Raw genomic sequence first — 21,844 nt, 5'->3', positions numbered from 1 at the left:
AGAGCCAAACAAGGCGCAAATAATAATAATCATAATAATAATAATATTCATCATATGAAATAATACAGAAAAATTATGTAAATCGCCCCCTCGTAAAAGGTAAACTGGCCGGACAAGAAGTTTTCTTGCGTAATTCTTTTGCTGCTGCTGCAGCTCGTGACGAACCCAGTTGAGATTTATTTAATTAGCTGCCCGGCCGAGCACAAAAAACTTGACGCGAACCCGCTTCATAAATTGGGCGACCTTTTCTTTTTTCTCTCTTTTTAATTTTTGGAGGGCATTATGAAATATTATTTTAAACAGTTTTTCAGCTTCCAGCCTTGCGCCTCGCAAGTATTTACATAATTAATTCTATGTAAGCCCAAGCCCGTCACGCCCCGCCCCGCCCCGCCCCGCTGCTGCTGCTGCTGCCAACTAACTGACACTTTCGGGCTATGTCCCGGCGTGGTCCAGTGTCCAACTGCTTTGATATGTAATTAGTATTTATGGCTCTAAAGGTGAGCACTGAAAAAAGAAAAATGTTGTCACCAGGTCTTGCCTACACTATGCAACCCGGCAAAGGTTTCCAGCTGCAATTGCTGTTGACAGTTGACGGCTGCTGATAGCTGATGCTGAGCAGCAGCTGACAGTCGGAGGGCGCTATAAGTATGTATACCCTAACAAATGGCCATTTTTTTTTTATTAGGAGGAGACATACACAAACTTCAAAAGTATAAAGCTTTGTGCTCTTGCTGCTAGCGCTGAAATAAATCTAAATCTTTCTATATACGGCTGAAAAACTTATGATATCTCGGATGAGATTGAACATTTCCAGGATTTCAGAAATATTTTATATCGTAAGACAGGATAGAAGTCATATCTGGCAGCACGATATAATATCATCGATCCATAAATGTGCTTTGGGTGAAATTTTTAATGCTTAAGATCTTCCAAAGTAAAAATCAAGGAAAAGTAGGAAATTTTTATTACCATTCAATTGATATCTATTGATCGAATATTATATATTTTTATGAACAAAAAAACGTTCTTGTAATGTATTATGACTAAACTTGGCGTTACGAGTTTAATATCCAACAAATTGGCTCATTTTTTGGCCTCTCGCGTCAACAAATCGAAAAAATTAAGTTTTATTCATGAAATAAACACAGCACATGTGCCATATGGTATTTAGTTTTCGGTACACGAAATATAACTTGTTCCGCCTGCCACAGTCAAGCTAGAGCAGATATTAAAGTAGCTAAGCAACTAGAATTAACCAACTATTAAACTAACCCTTTAAAAGTCACAAACGTTTGTATTTTCTCTAAGAGCTTGAATTGCATTCCCACGATCTGTTTAAAGGAAAACTCTTAACTGCCACTTGGCTAAGATGGCTCAGCAAATAAGCTGGCGCTCGGATCAAGCTAAGCCAGATAGTAAAAAAAAAAAACAATCAACAAGCTGCTGCTTTATCGTGTAGACATGACTCAGTTTTATGAAGCAGATGGCAAGTGACAAGCGCAGCGAATACGCGGTTCCAGTTGAAGATAGATGAGCAGTTGTCATAATTAAGATGATGATGATGACGAGATGATGAGGATGATGATGATGCCGCCAAACGGAACTATGCGTCTCTGAGGCAAGCATCAAAGCGTTGCAAATGTGCGCGGCAAGCGCCCACGCTACATTTAGGGGACAGAGGGGGGACGTTTGTCGGGCTTAACGCTTACGTAAAATGCATTGCGAGTTTGCAAAAAATATTTTTTTTTTTTTTTTTTAAATAAAACCCCAATGGCAACTTTTATCAATTATAGTATTTGCTAATTGCAATTGCGCAGAGGATGGCACAAAAAAAATACATATATACGTACGTATTTATTCATGTTGCCCATTTTTGATTTCGCATTGGCCAATTGTAGCTTACCAAAATAAAATTCAACAATAATAAAAATAAAATACTTACAAAAAACCCAGTTGACAAAGGGCCTCCCACAAAAAAAGCGTGTCCGCAATTGTTTAAAGTACAAATTTATTATTGCTATTGATTTACAAACTGGAAAACACGTGAGTGCAGACAAGCGAGAGGTAAAGGAAACTTTTTACTTTTGTTTTGTTTTTTTTATATTTTTCGGAGACCTTTTAATGCGTGTTTTTAATGAATCGCAAAAGTTGTGTTTGTTATTATTATTGTTGTTGCGTGTTCAAGAAAGTGTTGCGAGCCATTGTCGCTAAGACACAGTTTGTTTGTTTGTTTTGTTGCTATACCCTGTACGCATTAAAAAATGTATGAAAGAGTATAATGAACCAGTGAAAATATTGTTTAAAGGAAAAAAGTTATTCTTAGAGAAGTGAGCTAAAGAGCAAAATGTGTCTATACTAAATGTTGATAAAGTAAATTCTATTTGATCGATAAATTTCTATCGATAAACATCGACTTCCTGTTTTGGTATTGTGAGCATATATCAGGTATTTTGAGAACTGGGACTCAATGAGCTTTTACTTTTAAAACAATTGATACAAAATCCGTATAAGTATCTGATCTGTGATAAAGTTAATTTTTATTTTTTTCAACACAATCGATAAATATCGATAAGTATTAATACACGCATGTTTTCATGCGGTATTTACAAAATTCGAATAATACAAATTGTTGATCGAAGAGCTAGGGCAACCAAAAAGTTTTTGCTCTTTGATAAAGTTTATTTTACATAATTAAGCAAGATCGATAAATATCGATAAATTATAATAGATAATGTTTTCATCTTTAAGCTGAACAATCGGAAAAATTAACACAAGCTTTTTAAGTATTAATTTTCTAGATGTATGTAATAATTAATAATACGTACACAGTATCCACTAGTTGGGCAGTCTCAACAAACTTACTTGTCTTCATTTGTTATGATCTGTAAACTTGTGCATCGTTGGGTGTTTAATAAGCGGAAACTTCGCAACACCTGACTTTGATAATGCAGTCAGAGTGCGTGGCAAACGTTTGCGGTAAAGTGTGTCTGGCATTTAAAAAGAAAATGGTTTCTGTTTTCATTTTATTTTTCATTGTCAACATAATTAACAGGTTTTTTTTTCGGTGTGGCACATGGCGTATACCTAATATGTGTTACGTGTTGCGGCAAGAGTTGTAAAATATTTGAGACAGTTCTTGAAATGAAATGATCATGAGCAGATTTTTATATAGGCAGACCTCAGTCATAATTGCCACAATTGTTTAAGTTTTCGCTTCGCTGGCATGAAATGAGGTTTTTGTTCTAATTACCTGGCCAAGATGAGTTCTTTTTTTGTCTTGCCTCCCTCATTAATGAGGCAATTAGGAGCAGTTGATTGCTCACTGTGACTGGGCAGATAGAATTCCTACACATTTCCATTGGGGTTTTTTGCTGCCGCTGTCTTTTTGAAAGTGAAAGTCTTGCTCATTGAGAATACTTGGAAGCATTTCCCACTGGCAGCAGAAAGTAAATGTTATGCTTGACTGATTTTAATGCACAGCTATGCAAATTTTTATTTTGTTCTGAATAAATTTCAAGTTGTTATTGTAAAACTTGTTTGCGCTATTAAAGCAAACTATGCAGAAAATACTCTTAAAAACAGAATTGGCAACATAAAAATCATCCATTTGACTGATTGTGCGATTGACTGATTGAACGAATGCTGTATTCTAAGAATCTGAATAGTGAACCTCTTGTGAGGTTAATGGAAACTAAAACGAACTATTGCCAAATTCCTTTTGCAAGGGTGGAAACTAATGGAAAGTGCTTGTATGCAATTTTATTGTTTTCCATTCGATTGATTTCAAACTTATCTTTGTGAAAAGTAATCGGAAATGTGTTGCACAGTTCATTTAAATCCATTTCCATTCGTGGAAAATGGGGTCTTATTGCTGGAAGAAAAACGGATTTCAATTTTAATTAAAAATACTTTGCTGTGTTTAATTCGGCTAATACTTGCACATAATTGTTTTTGTTACTGAACTTAAGTATTTTGCAGTTATCTGTAGTCTCCTAATTGAATGTCCTGTAGCGACAAACACAAACCCCACACCGAGGAAGGGCCGGGCCGGGCCGGGCAGGGCCATTGCATTTGTAACTTTTTGTTGTCGGCAGCTGTTGCAACAGTTGTCGAATGACATTAAGGCTCCTCTTCTTGGCAGCCCGCTACGATTCTTGTGTCATATAAATCACAAAACGCACTTAGCACAAATTGTGAAAGTTGCAAAAGTAGATGCCACAAAAAGCGGAGGCAACAGCATCGGTGCCATCGTCGGAGGCAGCCCTAGAATTTTCTTTCCCAGCTTCATTGCACAGTTGAGCAAATTAAAAGATAAAAAACCGCAACTGGCTGAGAGTCGGAACATGGCCCGAGGGTTTTTCCAGCTCCAGATACAGCCCAGAGACCCAGCGACCGGCTGATGCGGCCGCTGATTGCGGACGCACGCACTCGCCACACGCTGTGGCAGGCACGCAAAAAGTTGCTCAGCCAAACTAGTTTTCTTTCTTGTTGTTGTTTTTGTGTTTCTTACTTTTAGGCAAAGTTAAATGTAACGTGCCGTAAAATGACGGCACAAGAAAACACAGAGCAAACGAGAAAAAAGGCAAATACATATTGTCAGTACGAACATTACATACCCTGGCATACATACTTATTAGAAGAGCGTTATTAAAGCCACAGGAGCCAGAAAGTAAGAAAGTAAGAAAATAAGGCAGTAAACTCTATTTAGCCTCTTAAACATGTTCATATAATTCTCTCAGTGTTTATGCCAACTGACCGACATAGTTAATATACCCACTTGGTTGCGTATTCAAAGTAGCAGAATTATTGCGCGCTTTTAGTTCGAACGAACCGAGGGCAGTGGGTTAACGTGCTTGGCGCCCCCTGGCGGCAGCGGCCGCAACGTCTGCGGCTGCATTACAATTGAAGTTTTGCGCATTTCGTGTATATTTTTCTTAGTTCGGTTATAAATTTGATTGCTTTTATTTGTAAGCAAAAAAAAAAGATAACAAATAACAAAAAAAAAAAAAACGTAGAGACGGAAAACCGGTTGCTTTTGCCGCTGTTTTTGTGGGTGTATTATGGGACTTATTGTTGTTGTTGTCCCGATTATGCAATGCGTCGTGTCGCCGCGCCAAAAACAAAATACAAATAAGTAACAACAAAAAAAGAAAAACAGTTGTGCAAACTTACAGTGGGACACAAAACTAAAACGGCTGCTGCGCTTTGTGCTTTTGCAATGTAATTGTAAGATACCTCCACACGGCGCTCCTGCCCCAACACACAACACGACCCAACACGATCCAACTAGAAAATCACACACACACACATACGCAATCTGTTCTCTCTAATCAGCAAACAAATTTGTTGACATGTTGGGCAAACGACTAGCAAAAGCAACAACAATAATACAACCACAACAACAACACACACATACACACACAATACCAAAGCAAAACAGAAACAGAAGCAAAGCAAATACTAAGCAGCTTTTGCTTGGCTTTGCTTGGTTTTTGCTTTTTGAGCTGCGCCTACTTAACTGTTCTTGTTGTTGTTGTTGTTGTTACTCTTAATGTTACGGCCTGCTCATTTTCGGCTTAACAGAGAGGGAAGATGCTATGTAGAGGTAAAACTCAACGAAATGAAGAGCCAAAGCGCGTCTCGTTAAGTTTTTGTGCGTTTTGACCCTTTTAGGTGACATAAAAGTGGTCCAACCTTCTATTAAGAGAGGGAGCTTCAGGAAGATAAAGAGTAAATGGGAAAGAAGGACAGAGAGAGAGGGGAAACAGTAAAAAGCTGAATTAAAACTTAAGCTCTGTTTAAGAGATGCTCTGATAAAATGTTGCTTACAAAAAAAAAGTTCGGTGCTACGCAATTGCCAATCTTAAACAATTTTAAACAATTTTCATGAAAAACAAATTATTAAAAATAAACAAATTAAACGAAATAAAAGAAGCTAGGGAGCACCATATTAAGAAATTAAAATAAAAAGGGATGGATATAAAGGTAAGTTAGCAAAATCAAGTCGAATATTTCAGTTAAAATAATACATAATTATACTTTGATTACAATGTGAAAATTTATATTGGAATGTTCGTCTAATTATCTAAAATGATTAAAGATAATGTTATAATTAATTATATGTAATATAAGCTCTAATATCACATCTGAATCTTCTATCTTTCAAGCAAATGAGGTTCGGGCTCCATGCACAGCTATAAATGTGACCTAGTTTTTTAATTAGGTAATTCTTGTTTCATGTCAGTTTATGGACAATTGTCTGATGCAATCCCTTAAAAGTGCTACACTTTATAACGGCAACTCATACACGACACAAGCAACCACACCCCCTTCTCCACCCCTCTACTGCACTCAGTCGACTCACAAACAAAATTCGCCCGAAACCTTTTTGCGCACGTCAAAGCCGCTTAACTTCAGCTTGAATTCACAGCGTGAACGAAAGAGAGTGAGTGACAAAGATAGAGAGAGTGGGAGAGGGAGGGGGAGTAAGAGAGTGAGTCAGACGTACGCACATCCGTTATAGACATAACGAGCCCATTGGCATTACTCAAGCGACTGTCTGAAAGCGGCCCTCTCTCTTCCGCTCTCCTTACCCTGTCACATACATACGTAATCCCATTGCACTTTTGACTCGGCTCGTCTGCTGCTCCACATAAAAGACAGCGGCAGAATCTTATTGCTTCCGTTGCTGTTGTTGTTGTTGTCGATGTTTTTATACCCTGTAATGTAGAGAATTAATAGAGTATTTTGCAATGGTGGAAATAATAAAAACTATCAGCAGCCGTGGCGTTACATTTGCCAATAACTTAACTGAAATCAATGAATATCGTTTTATTCCACGGAATATTAGGATTCTGATTCTGTGGATATATACACATATTCCATCTTAAGGCAGTTTTATACTTAAAATAATCAGACATAAAGAGCAGAAGTTGTTAAAAGGTAAATATCGAATGTTATTTATATTGCGTACAGGGTAGCTTGCCGTTGGGCACCCTAGACTAGAGCAGCTATTTCTCGTTGTTGCTATTTAATACTTTGTTGCTGTTGTTATCGTTATGGCCGTGTTGCCCCTGCCTGTTGGCTGTTTTGCTGTTGCTGTTTGCTGTTTGCTGTTTGCTGCTTGCTGTTACCTGTTGCCGATGCCGGTTGCCACTGGTAGCCCCATTTCCTTTGAGTGCATTAGAAGTCAAGTGAATAAACAGCAGCTGAGGCAGCAACAGCAGCAGCGGCAGCGGCAGCAACAAAAACATGTTGAAAAAAAAGAAGCTGAAGATAAAACCGTTGCTCGCATGTTGTTTGACTTTTTGGTCTTGGCCTTAAAAAGCGTCGAGCTAACTTGTTGCGCAACAGCCACAAGACGAGACGGGACAAGACGAGGGGTTACACTGGGCAGGGAGGGTGGAGTCGGGTAGTTAAGGCAAGAGTTCCCCAATTCAAGAAGAAGCAGCTGAACCATACAAACTAAAGACGAACTAAGAGCTGGAGCGCGAGCGGAAGCGGGAGTCGCAGTCGGAGTCGGGGATCGGGGATCGGGACTGTGGCACTTGGTCGAGTGCAACGAGTTTATTTTTTAGTCGTTTATTTTTGGGGGGGTTTGTTGTATTTGCTGTTAGGCAGCAGCTGTTAACAATTGTTGTTGTTGTTGTCGTTGTCGTTATTGTTGGCCTGTTTTTCGAGCCGGCTGCCTGTTGCACTTGTTCTCGTTCTCGTTCTCATTCTCGTTGTGGTTCTGGTTCTGGTTCGTTGGCTACGTTTTGGGTTGGTTCTGCTTTGGTTCAGCTTAGCTGGTTTGCAATTCTGTTTATTGTTTTTATTTAAATGCAAATTATGTTGCCTGGCTGTACATATATATATGTACGCTTACGTAAATATATTTAATATTTGTACATTTTATAATATTTGCCATCGTATAGAAACTTTGTGGCACATTTTCTGCATGCCTTAAATATTTAATGAAATATTATGCCACAACTCATAAGCTTCTATTCAACAGACACTATTTTATTTTCCTTAGTTCAATTTAATTTTAAATGCCTTACCTGAAAGTAAAGTAAAAGCCAAAAAAAGATTGAAATTTAAGACATTTTAAACCTAAACTGAACTGAGTAAACTAAGAGCTAACTTTGTTCACAGTTATAAAAAAATTGTATTAAATAAATAAAATAAGAGATTAAAATATACGTAACAGCACGTAACATTTTGTTAATTAACCAGTATACTAACTAATTAGTAATTGATTTAAGTTAACTGTAACTGCGTTTGAATCGGCAAATTTTCACGTTTACCTGGCACACACCCTCCTCCACTGAGCTAATTAAGTGAAAAGGGGAGAGCATTCAAATTTGGAGAGTCAGTGCGTTAATATTTAAACCAAACAGTTTTAATAGAGTTAAATTGTGAAACTGATTCAATTAAACGAAATGATGTCAATATTATAAACCATATTAAATTGAATTAAAAATAATTTGTTTTTTGCAGTGTATTTTATGCATAGAACATAAGTAAATTTGATTATATCTGCTGTACATTTACAACACAATTAAATCCCAACTCGCAATTGATTCGTTTAATTGTATCTTTTTATTGCTGCTGCTCTGTCCGCACCCCACTTGCGTCCCATCAACCGAGAGTTCTGCCCAGGTGTCAGTTTCAGCATCAAAATCTTGCCCAGCAACAATTGCAGGTTGAATGAACTGTGAAAAACTTAAGAACAACAACAACAACAACAACAACAACAACTACAACTATAACAGCTGCCCTGTACGTACTCGCAAAGTTCACAGCAGTCAAAAATCTGAAGAAAAATAATAAAAGAGAAAAATACAGTGCGACCACAATTTGTGCGATGCGATCTGCCTGGGAACCTTCTCAACAGTTCGTTATATTGTTATTTCCATTTGCACACACGCAACATTCATTTATGGTTGTTCATATTCATATTCACATTCATATTCATATTCATATTCATTAATGGCAATTGTGCACACTCTGCCTTTGCTGGACTTTATTTACGTACATTTATTTCGAATTGAGGCAAACAAATTCACGGCGTCATGCCTCGAAATTTTTACCGCCCCCTTTTTACCTGTTTATTCATTTTTTGTATTGTTTTTTGCTGCCTCTTTAAAAAAAAAAAAAGAAAAGAATTTTATGGTAAAGCATTCGCTTGAACTTAATAATTGAGTGTGTTTTGTTGCCATCGGTTTTATTTAATTATTGTTTTTAAAACCCTAAAATATATGAAAGGAAAAATATTTAAACTATTTTCAGCTTTGGCCAACAGTTTTAATTACATAGCTCACTTGCCAGGGGCAACGAAAAGCAGGCTGCGAGAGTGTAGGCGTGGCTGGAATTGTAGAGGGACTTACGAGTGTTGGCAAACAGAAGCCCACCAAAAAAAAAAAAAAAAGAGAAAGGAAAATGATTTGAATGTAACAAAGTAAAAGATACACTGCTAAGTAATTGGGTTAAAAACTGACAAGGTTTTATTTTATATAGAAAAAAAGCAAACTTAATAAATAACCATAAATAATTTTGGGCTTAAGGATAGAAAATGCCTAACTGTAGTAATTTAAAGATATAAAAAATGTTAATTTATTGTTTATTGCCTTGGCTATTATTATTATTATTATTCTTCGTTTTACAAGAGACACTCTTTGAAGGGTCAGCTCAGAATCCCATATGATTATATGATCTTATATAAGTTTTCTTTTTGCGATACGAACCCCAGAAGAATTCGAGATTGATGCTTATAAAACTGATTAGCAAGGCTATTGAGAAACTTATGCAACCCGTTCGAATTGCAAAGGGCATTCGCATAAGGCAACATGACTAAATGTTTGTTTTGGTACGTGCCAAATGAAAATAAAACCCGAAAGCGCACAAATTTAATAAATATGAAATGAGTTTGTCATAAGCACACACACGCATGCTGTGAAAAAAGCAGAGAAAACCCTTGTTCCAATTACAGGATGCTAGGGTTCTGTTTCGGCAACTGTCAGCGGCTGCTGCTGCAAGGCTTCGATAAGGTGCCGCAAAGAAAATACCTCTAAGCCATACCCGAAAAACCACTCACAAGGCGACCAAGCAAATAGACACGCACTTACAGGCTTACAAGTCCTTAGTCCTGTTCGCGCCCAACCACACGCCCAGCTTCTGGGCCCCCGCCGACCCCGCTAGACATTCCTACATAAATAACATTTGACAAAATAAATGCCACTAAAGTAAAGGCCCGCAAAAGTCAAGTCAACGAGAAGGTGCGCGTGCGGCAGGAGCATGCGAGGTATTCGTGTCCTTGCGGCATGCAACAAATGCCAAACAAATCGATGCCGCACGCCGACAAATACCGAGAAAAAAATGTGATTATAAGCGCATAAAACTGCCACTGGAACCACCCCGCTGGCGCCTAACCTATCCCTCTGCCAATTCCCTCTCTCTACCCTCGGTCTGCCGCGTCCTTCCCATTTTGTGCGTGTCGTCAAGTCCTAGATTGCTTCGTTGTGAGCGGAACTTGTTGAATAAATAAGGAAATGAAAAGCAGCCAAAAAGGTGGGTCCCTGCAACAGTTTGGACAAAACTTGTTAGCTGGCCCATTAATATAGCCCGCAAAGCGTGAAATGTCCGAATTGTGTTGTTGATGATAGGACAGTCTGGGATCGGTAATTGGCAAAAATGGCAGGATGCGTCAGATGCCCCTGTCTGTGCAACGCATATCAGCTGGAAGGATGCCGCGACCCACTGTTAAGATAGGTATCTCTGAAACATCTCCCAAATAGCCAAGGCTTAGCACATTACCAGAAAAAAGAAAGATGTTCATTAGGGCTGCAAACTGGTTTCATCTTCTGAGCTAGTGCCTCCTCTTTAATTTCGGCTAACAACAAACCCGATTTGTTATTTTCAGCTTAAAGCTTACTAGCTTAAAATTGCTTTGCTGCCTTTTTAAAGCTATATTGGTAATGATTATGATATAGTTTCTCTAAGGCTAAATGAAAGGGATGCCTTGATCGAATAAATAAATGCTATTCTCTGATTGCGTATATACCAGAAATAGTAAAGTCCACAATTTCTGAAACTCAGGTACAAATGTATTGGATAACAGAACACCCCTTACAAGTATATTCAAATTAAATATCGTCAATATCTCTTTTTTGTAATTTTTGTTTAACAAATTCATCTTTAATCTATATTAATTGAAAATCGAAGCAAAAATGCTGTTCAAGCATTATTTTATATATTTGATATTTATTCCTCTAAAATATATATATTTATTTTAAATGCATTCTCAAATAAATAATAAAATATATTTATTATTATTTTGAATTCTGCTCTGAAGTAATTAATAAAATATATTTTGTTATTTTATATTTTTTTCAAGAATTTTTTCATTAAAGAATTCAATTAATACATATTTTATTATCTGACATTTACTGTATAGCTAAATGTAAATTTTAGTTTCAGTTCGTAGAATTCCATTTTACTTTACATAATCCCACGGCGATTAGGCAATATTTGCTCTGTCTGTGAAGTTGCGTACCATGAGAATTTAACGAATAATAAACGAATATGATTTGTATTTGCTAAGCATTCACACGGCTCACATTGTTGGCAAACAACACAAGTTTGGGTAAACAGTTCTTTACAATTCTGTTTGCCCAATCTAATGGCCACCATTCACTTCAAAGCCGTCTATAGAATCTAATGTTCGTACTCGCTTTATGCCCGTATGTGCGCTTGTGTGCGAGTGTGTGTACACACACCTTTCTACTGGTTACACCCTGGCCATAATTGGCTGCCAAACTGGGGCCACCAAAGTAACCGAAACGTGCTGCCAAGTTTTCATAAAGTTTTATCATCTACCCGCTACCTACTGTCTCTGACCTGTACAGGGGGACCTACTTTATATGCGTCTTGGACGACTGTTATACCCTTGGAGAGAATGTTGTCACCTTATGTTTAACAGTTTGCTGAAGACCACTCGCAGCTTGTAAAATCTTCAGCTGGATGAGAGTTAGTTAGTCCATGTTTGTATTTTGATATCTCTACGATTTGCCTTCAATCGATTAGTATAGATTTTTAAAAGCATACTAAGGGGATATAAGAGCTGGCTATATTATATATAAATACAGACAAATACAGAAGGGTATAGCCTAGTCTGATACTTAACAACAGCACGCTTACTTATTTACTTTCAATTTGTAAATAAATTGGAGAAACAAAAAACGATGCCTCGTTACGTATACGCCGCAGTGCCTGGCATTGCGTGCCTCTTGTCTTTTGGTCAAGTTGTTGTGCGTGCTATCATTATTATGAATGTTATTAAGTATTACTGTAATGGCAAGTTTTTCTGCTATTATTATTATTATTATTATTATTGTTCGGCTCATATTTCAATAACTTTTCCCTTAGTCTTTCGCCCCCTTTAGAATTACGTTTCTGTGGCAGCAACGACCTTGCCACAGGCGCTCATCCCCGGCCTTAGAGTCTTAGACGACCGGCTGGGCGACTGGCCTCAATGCATCAATGCCGCCTCGTCTCGCACGCGTTGGCAACCCTGAAATGTGCTCGCAGGCTCGCAGACTGTCCTTGACGCCCGGCAAGTCTTTTGTTTTTGACATTGAGTGCCGCTTGGGCCACGATTGCAACTATTTCAAGATCTCGCAAATACACAATGCGAATGCTCTAGCCGAGAGTTAGACTGGGCTATACCCTGTAATCACCACACAGCTCTTTCAAGCTTCACACCAAAGAAAATAAGTTCTTTAATAAGTGCGGAATCGAAGTCAAATTAGTATTTCTTACAGATGATGTTTAAATGTGGCGGAGGGGAAGGGAAGCCAAAAAGTAAAGAATCAATATGTATTATTAAACACACCTTTCTATCCAACTTCAATTAGAGGGTATAGTTTGCGCATACTGTTGCATACTTTTCGCGCTGTCTCGGTTGCAGTCTCAGTAGCTTATTGTGTGTATACATATCAATATACTTCGCTTTCTGGTCCATCAGCAGCTGGCCTTATATATTGGTTGTCCCCAACTGCAATTTGCATGCTGATTGCTTTTGCTCTTGCTTTTGGTTTCGCCTTTGCACTTGTCTATGCCGAAGGGATATGCAATAACTTTGATCCTGCAAGAGCAGCACAGAAAACTTTTACCAAGTGCCAAAACCCTCGAAGCAGACAAGTTGCCAACTAAATTGCTTTTGACCCTCGCCCTCATGCAAGCCCCGAACCCCGCCCGACAAAGAATGGCCACGCGCTAAAAGCTTACAAATGTTGTGCAATTTGTTAGCCGTAAAGCTGGCCAAGCATTGAATAACAACAAGTGCCCAAGTTCATGGAATTGGATTACCACCTACGTTTGCAGCTGAGAGCGGGCAAAACTGGGTTTGCAGGGGAGTTGTTTCCTAGGTTTCTCTTCGTAACTGCTTACAGAATACTTACATTGCCGTCTTATGTCGAGTGCGTTGCGTAAAACAAAACATAATGCACATCATCAGCAGCCTTGCCTTTGAAATGTTGCACAAATGCCAACTGTTAGGTAAGTGTAACCGGGCACAAGGTACAGGTAGCTATTTTTATAAAATGTTATCTAATGAGCTTCAAACTATTCTTGAATGGCAATGCCAATTGAATTACTATGGCATGCATTGTTCACTCGGTAAACGATCTACCCCTTTTGTTCTTTTGTGAAATACAAGTAACAGCGCACAAAGGAATTATACAACTTTATATTAACGTTTTCTAGAGGCTCATCCCTTCTTTTATATCAATCCAAATAATTATAATAATAGTACTATCATAGTTTTTGTACTGTTATTGTACCTCACTTCTATTACTATTTCTTTCTACTCCCTATACCTAACTACGTTTACTACTACTACTGCTTTGCTCTTGCTGCTGCTACTATAACTACTGCTACTTTTACTACTACTACTACTACTACTACTATTGCTACTATTAATACCGCTACTACTTTCACTACTTCTGCTACTACTATTCCTACTACTCCTATTACTACTATTAATTATTATTATTATTACTACCAATCCTGTTTTTGTTACTTCATCTTTACATCATTAACTTTATTTTATTTTATTTACTCTACTTCTCCTGTTTCTATTATTACTTCTTCTACTACTAAATCGTCTACTTTTACTACTACTACCCTACTTGAGTTTCAACCTCGTTCTAATTTTACTATTACTACTAATAATATAACATCTTCGGTTACTTCGTTTTGACTATTACTATCTATTACTATCTATCTCTGATAATACCTTTTTTTACATCAACTACTCCTAATACTACTATAATGTTATCTGTTTCTACTTCTAGTCCAAACTCCATATGATTTATTTTTACTACTCTTTCTACCTTTCACTTTACTTTCTGCTACCAAATCTACTACTATTTTTTTTAACTCTTCTACTAGTTTTGCACATTATTCTTCTTTGATATTCTTAATGGAAACGTCATTGTACAGACATCCCCTTTCCTGCGGGATATGCATCCATCAATAAACGAAAGTAGATTGAATCGAGTAATTCATGTGTTGCGCATCTTTTTTGACTACACGCGGCCATTAAATCCTTTCGATGTGCTTTGCACCGTCGCACGCACACACCAAAGCAGCTTGTCCTTAAAAGGAGTACGAAGGAAACATAATCAGTTTGTTGGCTGCATTGTTGTTTGCTTTGGCTTCAGCTTGGGCTTGGGCATGCCTAATAAATTATCCGTACTTTTGGTTTCTGTTGTTGTTGATGTTTCGGTTGTTGCTTCGGTTCGCATCTTTGCCGAGGAAATACACCTCTTAACCAAGTTGCAAACCGGAGTCAAGCCCGGAGCCGAAAGACGCCAGGCTGTGACTGCCAGCAGCAGCAGCAGCAACAGCAACAATAGCAACAACAGCAACAAGGAGCTGCTGACTATAAATCACGAAAATTGTCGCAGCCTGTTGTTTGCGCATGTTGTTGTTTGTTGTCGTTACTGTGAGATGTTGTTATTGTTGTTGCTGCGGTTGCTGCTGTTTGCAGTTCGTTGGGGATTTTTCATTTTATGGCAACTGGCATTGTTGTAACAGTTGTTTGCTGCTGCTGTTGTTGTTGTTGTTGTTGTTGTTGCTTCTGGCCAACGTCCTCCGCAAATCCTGTCATGCAAATTATGTTGAGCCTTTTGTCCAAATGCAATGGCCTGGCACATATTTCTTTTATTGTGCAGCCCTCTACGCTTTATTATATTATTTATTTTTATATACAACCGCCCTCGTTTCTTTGTTTACTTAATATGAGAAAATAAGTATAAAAATATTTACCATCACATTTATTCAGTCCTTCTGCGTAGCAAATGAAGTGTATTTAATCAGTGTTTAAATATTTTGACAATCTTTTATGCTGAGAAAATGTATTTATATATATAAATGTGGATGCCATAAACAAAATATTATAGCTATAAGGTATTTATTCTGCAAATAGGGAATTTTTTAATCAGCCATCATTTATTTATACAAATATATTGTAAAAAATTAATTCCTGTATTCTAAGAGAACACGAAACCTATAAATCAATGTTATAACAGCTCATTGAGTTTTAATACGAATTGGTGACAATTTGGTAAGCTTTTGTGATTCCAGATTAAACGAAAAATGTAGGCGCACTTTGTTGCTAATCAATTCGCAAATTCCAGACTGCTGACAATATATTGAATACAATCCTCAAATACAAAGCACAAACTTAGCAAATGTCACAGCATTTGCATATCGCTTAACTTTTTTGATCTCAAATATTCAATGCACGCACCTTAGCTGTACTTTCTGCAGCATTTAATACTCATTCAATTTCGTAATTGACAACATTAAATGATGTTGATACAATTTATGCAAATCTGTTGTTTTCTTTTATTTACAGAACTTTTGGCAGGCAGCGCAAAAGGAAGCAGCAGAAGACAGGAATCAAAATCAAGCCAATTGAAACTGTAAGTGAAGCATTTTGATAAATCTACATTAAATTGTGCTGTCGGCGGTGTCAGCGACAGCACAACAGAGTCACAGTCAAAGTCCTTGTCAAATGACTTGAAGCATTTCTTGCACGGGGCAAACGGTGCGTATGATTGATATGCGAAATGAAATCGTGCGCGCGCGCGTTTCAGCCTGTGCAAAAGCTGTGGCTATGCCTGTGCAATATAAATTTGACGCTATGGCGTTAAATAGCGCGTAACAAGCCACAAATTTCGCCACGCCCACTGACGCCCCCCAATACCACGGCAACCAGGTGGTTTAAATTGCAGTTCCTGGAATATACACACTTCAATTCCCACACACACACACACACACACACAAATAGTCTACGCTCACGTTAGAGTTATTCGGACTGAGCTACGTATTGTCAGATATTTAATTAACTTATGTACTTGGGCTCTTGTCTCTATTGTTCTGGGCAACCGAAGGACATACACTCAGAGAATCTATGGGAAATGTTCTACCCGAATCAAGCAAAGTCAAAATATCATATTCCGTAAATACAGGAAGAAAATGTCTAATCCTATAAATACAAGGTATAAAATTAGGTGACCTTTATCAAAAAAAAAAAGGAACTAATACCATTCTCTCTAAATATAAAACCAAGAATATCAAGGTTGATTCATGCTTTATTAAAAAATATTTAAGACTGAAATGTTCTTATAAATTTGTACCCAAAAGTGTATACATTTTTTTTACAAACGATTGAGGCCTATTTTTTCTCTGAGTGTAGAGTCAGCGAGCGTCATGTTGCATTCAGTTTTAATTACAACGCCTACGGACAAATGGAATGCCAAACAAAAGTTCTACATTTAACTAAACACGCACAATGCGCCAAGGTTTTACACAGGCTTATCTAAGCGTCTACGGGTATTGATAAGCCCACAGAGGGAAAGAGTGAGAGACAACATAGAAAGAGAGAGAGAGAGAGAGATGTACAAGGACATAGAATTTGTGGTTTTTGAGTTGGCTCGTGCTAAGAGAGCTTGCGGTTTAATTGAAAAGCGATGCAATTGATAATCATCAGCTGGATGAAAGCTCAAATTGGCATAAGAGACAGGCTATTGTGCAATTTTGTAATGCAAATTACGAAATTGTACAATTTTTGAGACTTATCTAAATCCAAGTGCAAAAAAGATTATTTTCTAAGCACCAAAAGTGACAAAAGTACTGGAAATGCGGCAAGGTCAGATGAAAATAATCACAACCTTGTAAAAGGTATTCAAATGTTTGCAGTGAATGAATACAATATTTCTAATGCCAAAACGTATATATTCTTCCTTATTAAATTTATTCAATTCAATAAAAGCAAATACTTTTAAAAATATGTATAGAAAAACATTAATTATTAAATACTGCGTACTTTTGATATGTGGAAATATTCTGCTTATTTTTGCTTGTGTTCAGCCAATTTTATTAGCAACAACAAATTTAAGGTATTTAGTTTAATTTAAATTACCATTAGCGAATAACTAACAACATTTGCGCTCCATTACGCAGCTTATGTTGAATATTTACCTAATTGAATGCCGCGTAACTAATTCAGTGGCGAATGATCAATTGGCTGATGAACAAGTTTGCCAAATGCAGCTGCCACAGTGTGGGAATTGCTGCAACATGCAGCACATATCACGCATACGCCCTGTTGAGCTACAGCAAACTTATAATACGGTTATGTCGCTTTAGGGAAATTGTAGCTGGCAGCTTGCGGCGAGGGGGGAAGACCTGGACTTGCGACACGTGCCAGAGACTTGAATAAGTCAAGGCACCTAAAGGGTGTGTGTGTGTGTGTGTGTGAATTTCGATTGGCAAAGCGAATGAATTATGCAAGTTGCAGGCAGTCGAAAGCGTTTTAGTGCGTCTCTTTGGAATGCGGCATGTGGCATGTAGCATGTGGCTTAAATTGAATTTATGCGCAGGAAACGTTTCCATTTTGTGTTCAAAGCGACAGAGGAAGAAGATGATGACGACGACGACTCGACTTTCAATTTATGTGCCACATTCACGAGTCAAGTTGCAGCTGCCTGAATTCCGCGCCTTTTTCATTCTCTGTCTCATTCGCTCAGCTCTAATTGTGAAACGCCGCTGGCGGTTTTAATATTTAATATACATATATATATATATACATATATATATATATATATATATAATTGTGTGTTTGGCAATGCCGCATCCTCATATCTATATACGCTGGCCTGGTCCTGTCAAATGGCCACGGGCTGATAAAATGGCGGCCGTGCCAACTCATTTGACGCGCGACCGGGCAAAACGTGGCCCATTTCCGCAAATGTCTTTTTGCCAAGCCGAGCGAAACGTGAGAAATAAATTTTAAACGCAAAGACAGTCAGGCTCATAGAAATGTGCGGCGTATATGTGTAATATACCCCGTAACTGAAAGATTAGCTGGCTGGAAGACTGAAATTTCTATCTGATTGAGGATGTGTACTTTGCGACATAGTAATTCATTTTCTTAAATTGAATGAAACTAAAAAGTAAATAATAATGCAAAAAAAGTAGGAATTGAAGTAGACTCGAACCAGCAATTATTGGCTTATTAGACGTTTTTCTACTAAAGTGCGCGTGCTGCTTGGAAATTTCAAACGTTTACGAATTAAATGATACCTCTTTTGAATGCATAAAAATAAACCAAATCGGCAGATATGTTCAGCACATTGTAAATTAAAATACAGGGCATTTCTCAAGTGGTGCATTGGAATTTACCTTATTGTAACTTGTTGAATTTGCCTGAGCTGCGCTCAAGGTAAAACGTGCGAAGGACATGGACTTGGACACGGACACGGACACGGACACACGAGACTCCGCCGACGACAACACTGCATAAAAATCCATGACAAAATGTTACAGATTGGCCAGCGCCAAGGCATCTAGAAGCAGGACCATACCCGTATCCATTGCCGGAGCCTTAGCTTTAGCCGGAGCCGAACTAAGGCCGGACGGGCCTGTTAAACGAGCCCCGGGCAAAGCTCACCAAGAGAGCTAACGAGCAAGAGAGAAGGAGATGTGTTTTGTAAAAGAGCGAGAGATGAAGCCAGGCACGCCTGCATATTTAATCCTGTTGATTTTTATTTGTTTCCGTGTTGCTGCTGAGGCTGCTGCTACTGCTCCAGCTACGGCTACTGTTACGCCAACGTGTTGTACTATTTTTATGGCTTTTTATCTGCCTGATGATTTTGCATGCTCTTTGTTGGCAAACAGCAGCGCATCACATTCCCAACCGAGCACCACTCACCTCCCCTACACACACTGCGGATATATGGTAAAGTTTTACATATTTCGCTGCGCTGCGAAGGACGTCGTGTTAGCTACCTGATTACTATACAGTGAAAGCTCTCTTGAGCGATAGTCGATTGAGATGTCGAAGAGATATCAAGAGTACGGGGAAAATACGACAAATTTCATTCGTCGTTAACAATGTTGTAATTTTATTTAGAATTTATATTTTCTTTCAAGTTAATGGATAATCCTTGTAAGGTCTGGAAAAATTAGCCTCATGCAATATTTATTTGCCCAATGAAACTGTCCATTAATGGAACTTTCACTGTACATATATCTTTTTTGGGGCCGCCTGTTGCCAGTGCCCATAATTCTGTGCATTCTCACGCCTCTCCAGTGTCATCTAGAACATATAAATAGGTTGCACAGCTGCTTACCATGTATTTTGGCTATTTTATTCAGAGAGAATAGAGGAGAACGAAAGAGAGAAAAAAGGTAGCAACTGTGACAAGGCTGACAAGGCTTACTCAGGCTGCATTGCATCTGCCCAATGGCTTGGTTGGCTTGAAGGTCGCTGGTCATTGTAAATTTATATGATTTTCCAAATAGACCAAATAGGCGACAGATGACATTTACAATTAGAGAGTACTTAACGATAACAACTATGATTTTTATAAATAAACCAAGTTAAGACCTTGAGATTCGATATATGTTCAACTCAAGCGCTACGTATTTAATATACAAAAGAACAAGAGAAGCGTCAGTTAATTAAAAATATGGGAGCTAACAAAAGCAGGTTTTTAATTTATTGAAAATAACGCATTACATGTTTACAAATTTTTTAACACAAAATTCTCGTATTAACTGGAATAAAGCTTGTTTAAGTTATGAATTATGTCGTTTCAATAACTTTATATTTTTTACAAGCAATAATAAAATAATAATCAATAATATAATAAACAATCACTACGTGACGCATTTTGCATTGTTAATTAACATGAGACTTGATTAATTTTTTATTATGATAGTATTCATTTTATTTTTATTAACGCAAATATAACTTGGATTCTTACAGTATAGTTTGTAGCAATACATAAATGCTGTATTCATATGAACATAATACAAAATGTATAATGCAAGAAAGTTTATAAGCTTAGAGAAATAGTTGGCTCAGATTATTTTTTGGCAACATTTTCACTATGCAACAATTGCGAAAATGCAAATCATTGCGAGTGAATAAAATATATCAAGTGAACAGATTTTTTCTGGGATGACATCAGAACGCACCGTGCTCGGAACGCTTGTTAAGCTGCGCAAGGTCGAGTTGAAATAAATACAAATAAATAAAACTGGCAACATTCACACAATTTTAATTTCAATGCCGACATAAAGCAGAGCTGTACTTAATAAATCAACTCCCCCTCCATCGGGCAGCTCGAAAACTGGCACAACAATTTGCGCGAGGGCTCATTAAAAACCAAATACCGTAAGCCAAAAACACAGCGTCAAACAAGCGTATGCTGCATCTAACAGAAGCGTGGGAATTGTAGGTGCGCGACGGGGCGGCGGGGTGGAGGGGCCAAGAGGTGGGCCCAAGTTGGCAGCCAGAATGTGGAAAACCAAAACAGTGGGCTAAGCGCGTCTAATTGATGCGTGTGGAACGCGCACGTTCCTCAACTAACTAACCCACCGACCAATCAATCAATCAGTCAATCAATCAATCAGGCAGCGTTTAAATTTGATTGATTTACTCGTGTAGTCGCCGAAGTGCTGGGACGCAGATTAAAAAGAAAGTAAGAAATTGTGGAGGAAGGCACGATGTGATCGAATGATACAACATATGGTATTTTTCTGCAATTTGTTGTTGTTTTTGGTATTTATTAAATAATGTTTGAGTAGAAAAGCTATGGCTTTATAAACCCGAAATCGTAAGCACAAGCTGATTTGAATTTCGAAATTATTTTCTATTCTCAAATTTTACTGATAGTGTTTTGAAAATGTATAATACTCTTTCGAATTTTTGTTTATATGTTAATATAAAAACAGTTTTAAATCTGTATCAATTCTGTTAACGGTTCAATTCCATACACAGAATGTTCGAGTAATTCGCATTTACGCACTTTAAAGCCCCTTATGCAACGGTCCACGTGTAAGCTTAATGGAGTGCATGCTTAAAGGATTTAAGCCAGCAAACCAAGTGAAATATTGGCATTGAGTTGCCTCTAGTTAATGCTAGCTAAATGCCTGCTGAGCCCTCTGATCGGGCCACTTAGTTGTTCGACTTATTAAGCTGGCAGCAAAAAGTGCATGAATGGTGTGGGGAGGGGGAGGGGCAATAGCAACAGGCCACTGCCCCAACGTCATTATCATTTTCAGCGTAGCTATCATGATTATCTTCATGTTAGTTAATAAAAATGCCATTTGCAGTTTTGTGCTTACCCTTCATGCCTGTACCCTTGCGGCTACTTTGAAAGACGCGAAATTAACTTGAAAATTGTTATAGCATTTTGTGGTTCTGGGCCACTCTTTCTCTCTCTTTTTTCTCAGTCTCAATTTCCCTGATTCTCGCCCCTTGAGCAAATCGGCTTAAAGACGC

The 21,844-nt window shown here is 37.9% G+C and overlaps 1 protein-coding gene across 1 annotated transcript in view; it reads left to right on the top strand.

The window, feature by feature from the left end:
• LOC6628228 (uncharacterized) overlaps positions 1-21,844 on the top strand; it is a 61,390-nt gene that overhangs the window by 25,676 nt on the left and 13,870 nt on the right. The window contains exon 3 of the mRNA XM_002051140.4: positions 15,905-15,971. The gene's annotated coding sequence lies outside the window, so the exon portion shown is untranslated. The remainder of the gene's footprint in view (positions 1-15,904; positions 15,972-21,844) is intronic.

Source organism: Drosophila virilis, chromosome 4, assembly GCF_030788295.1.
Source record: "Drosophila virilis strain 15010-1051.87 chromosome 4, Dvir_AGI_RSII-ME, whole genome shotgun sequence".
Taxonomy (NCBI): domain Eukaryota; kingdom Metazoa; phylum Arthropoda; class Insecta; order Diptera; family Drosophilidae; genus Drosophila; species Drosophila virilis.
This window is presented reverse-complemented; position numbering and strand designations above follow the sequence as displayed.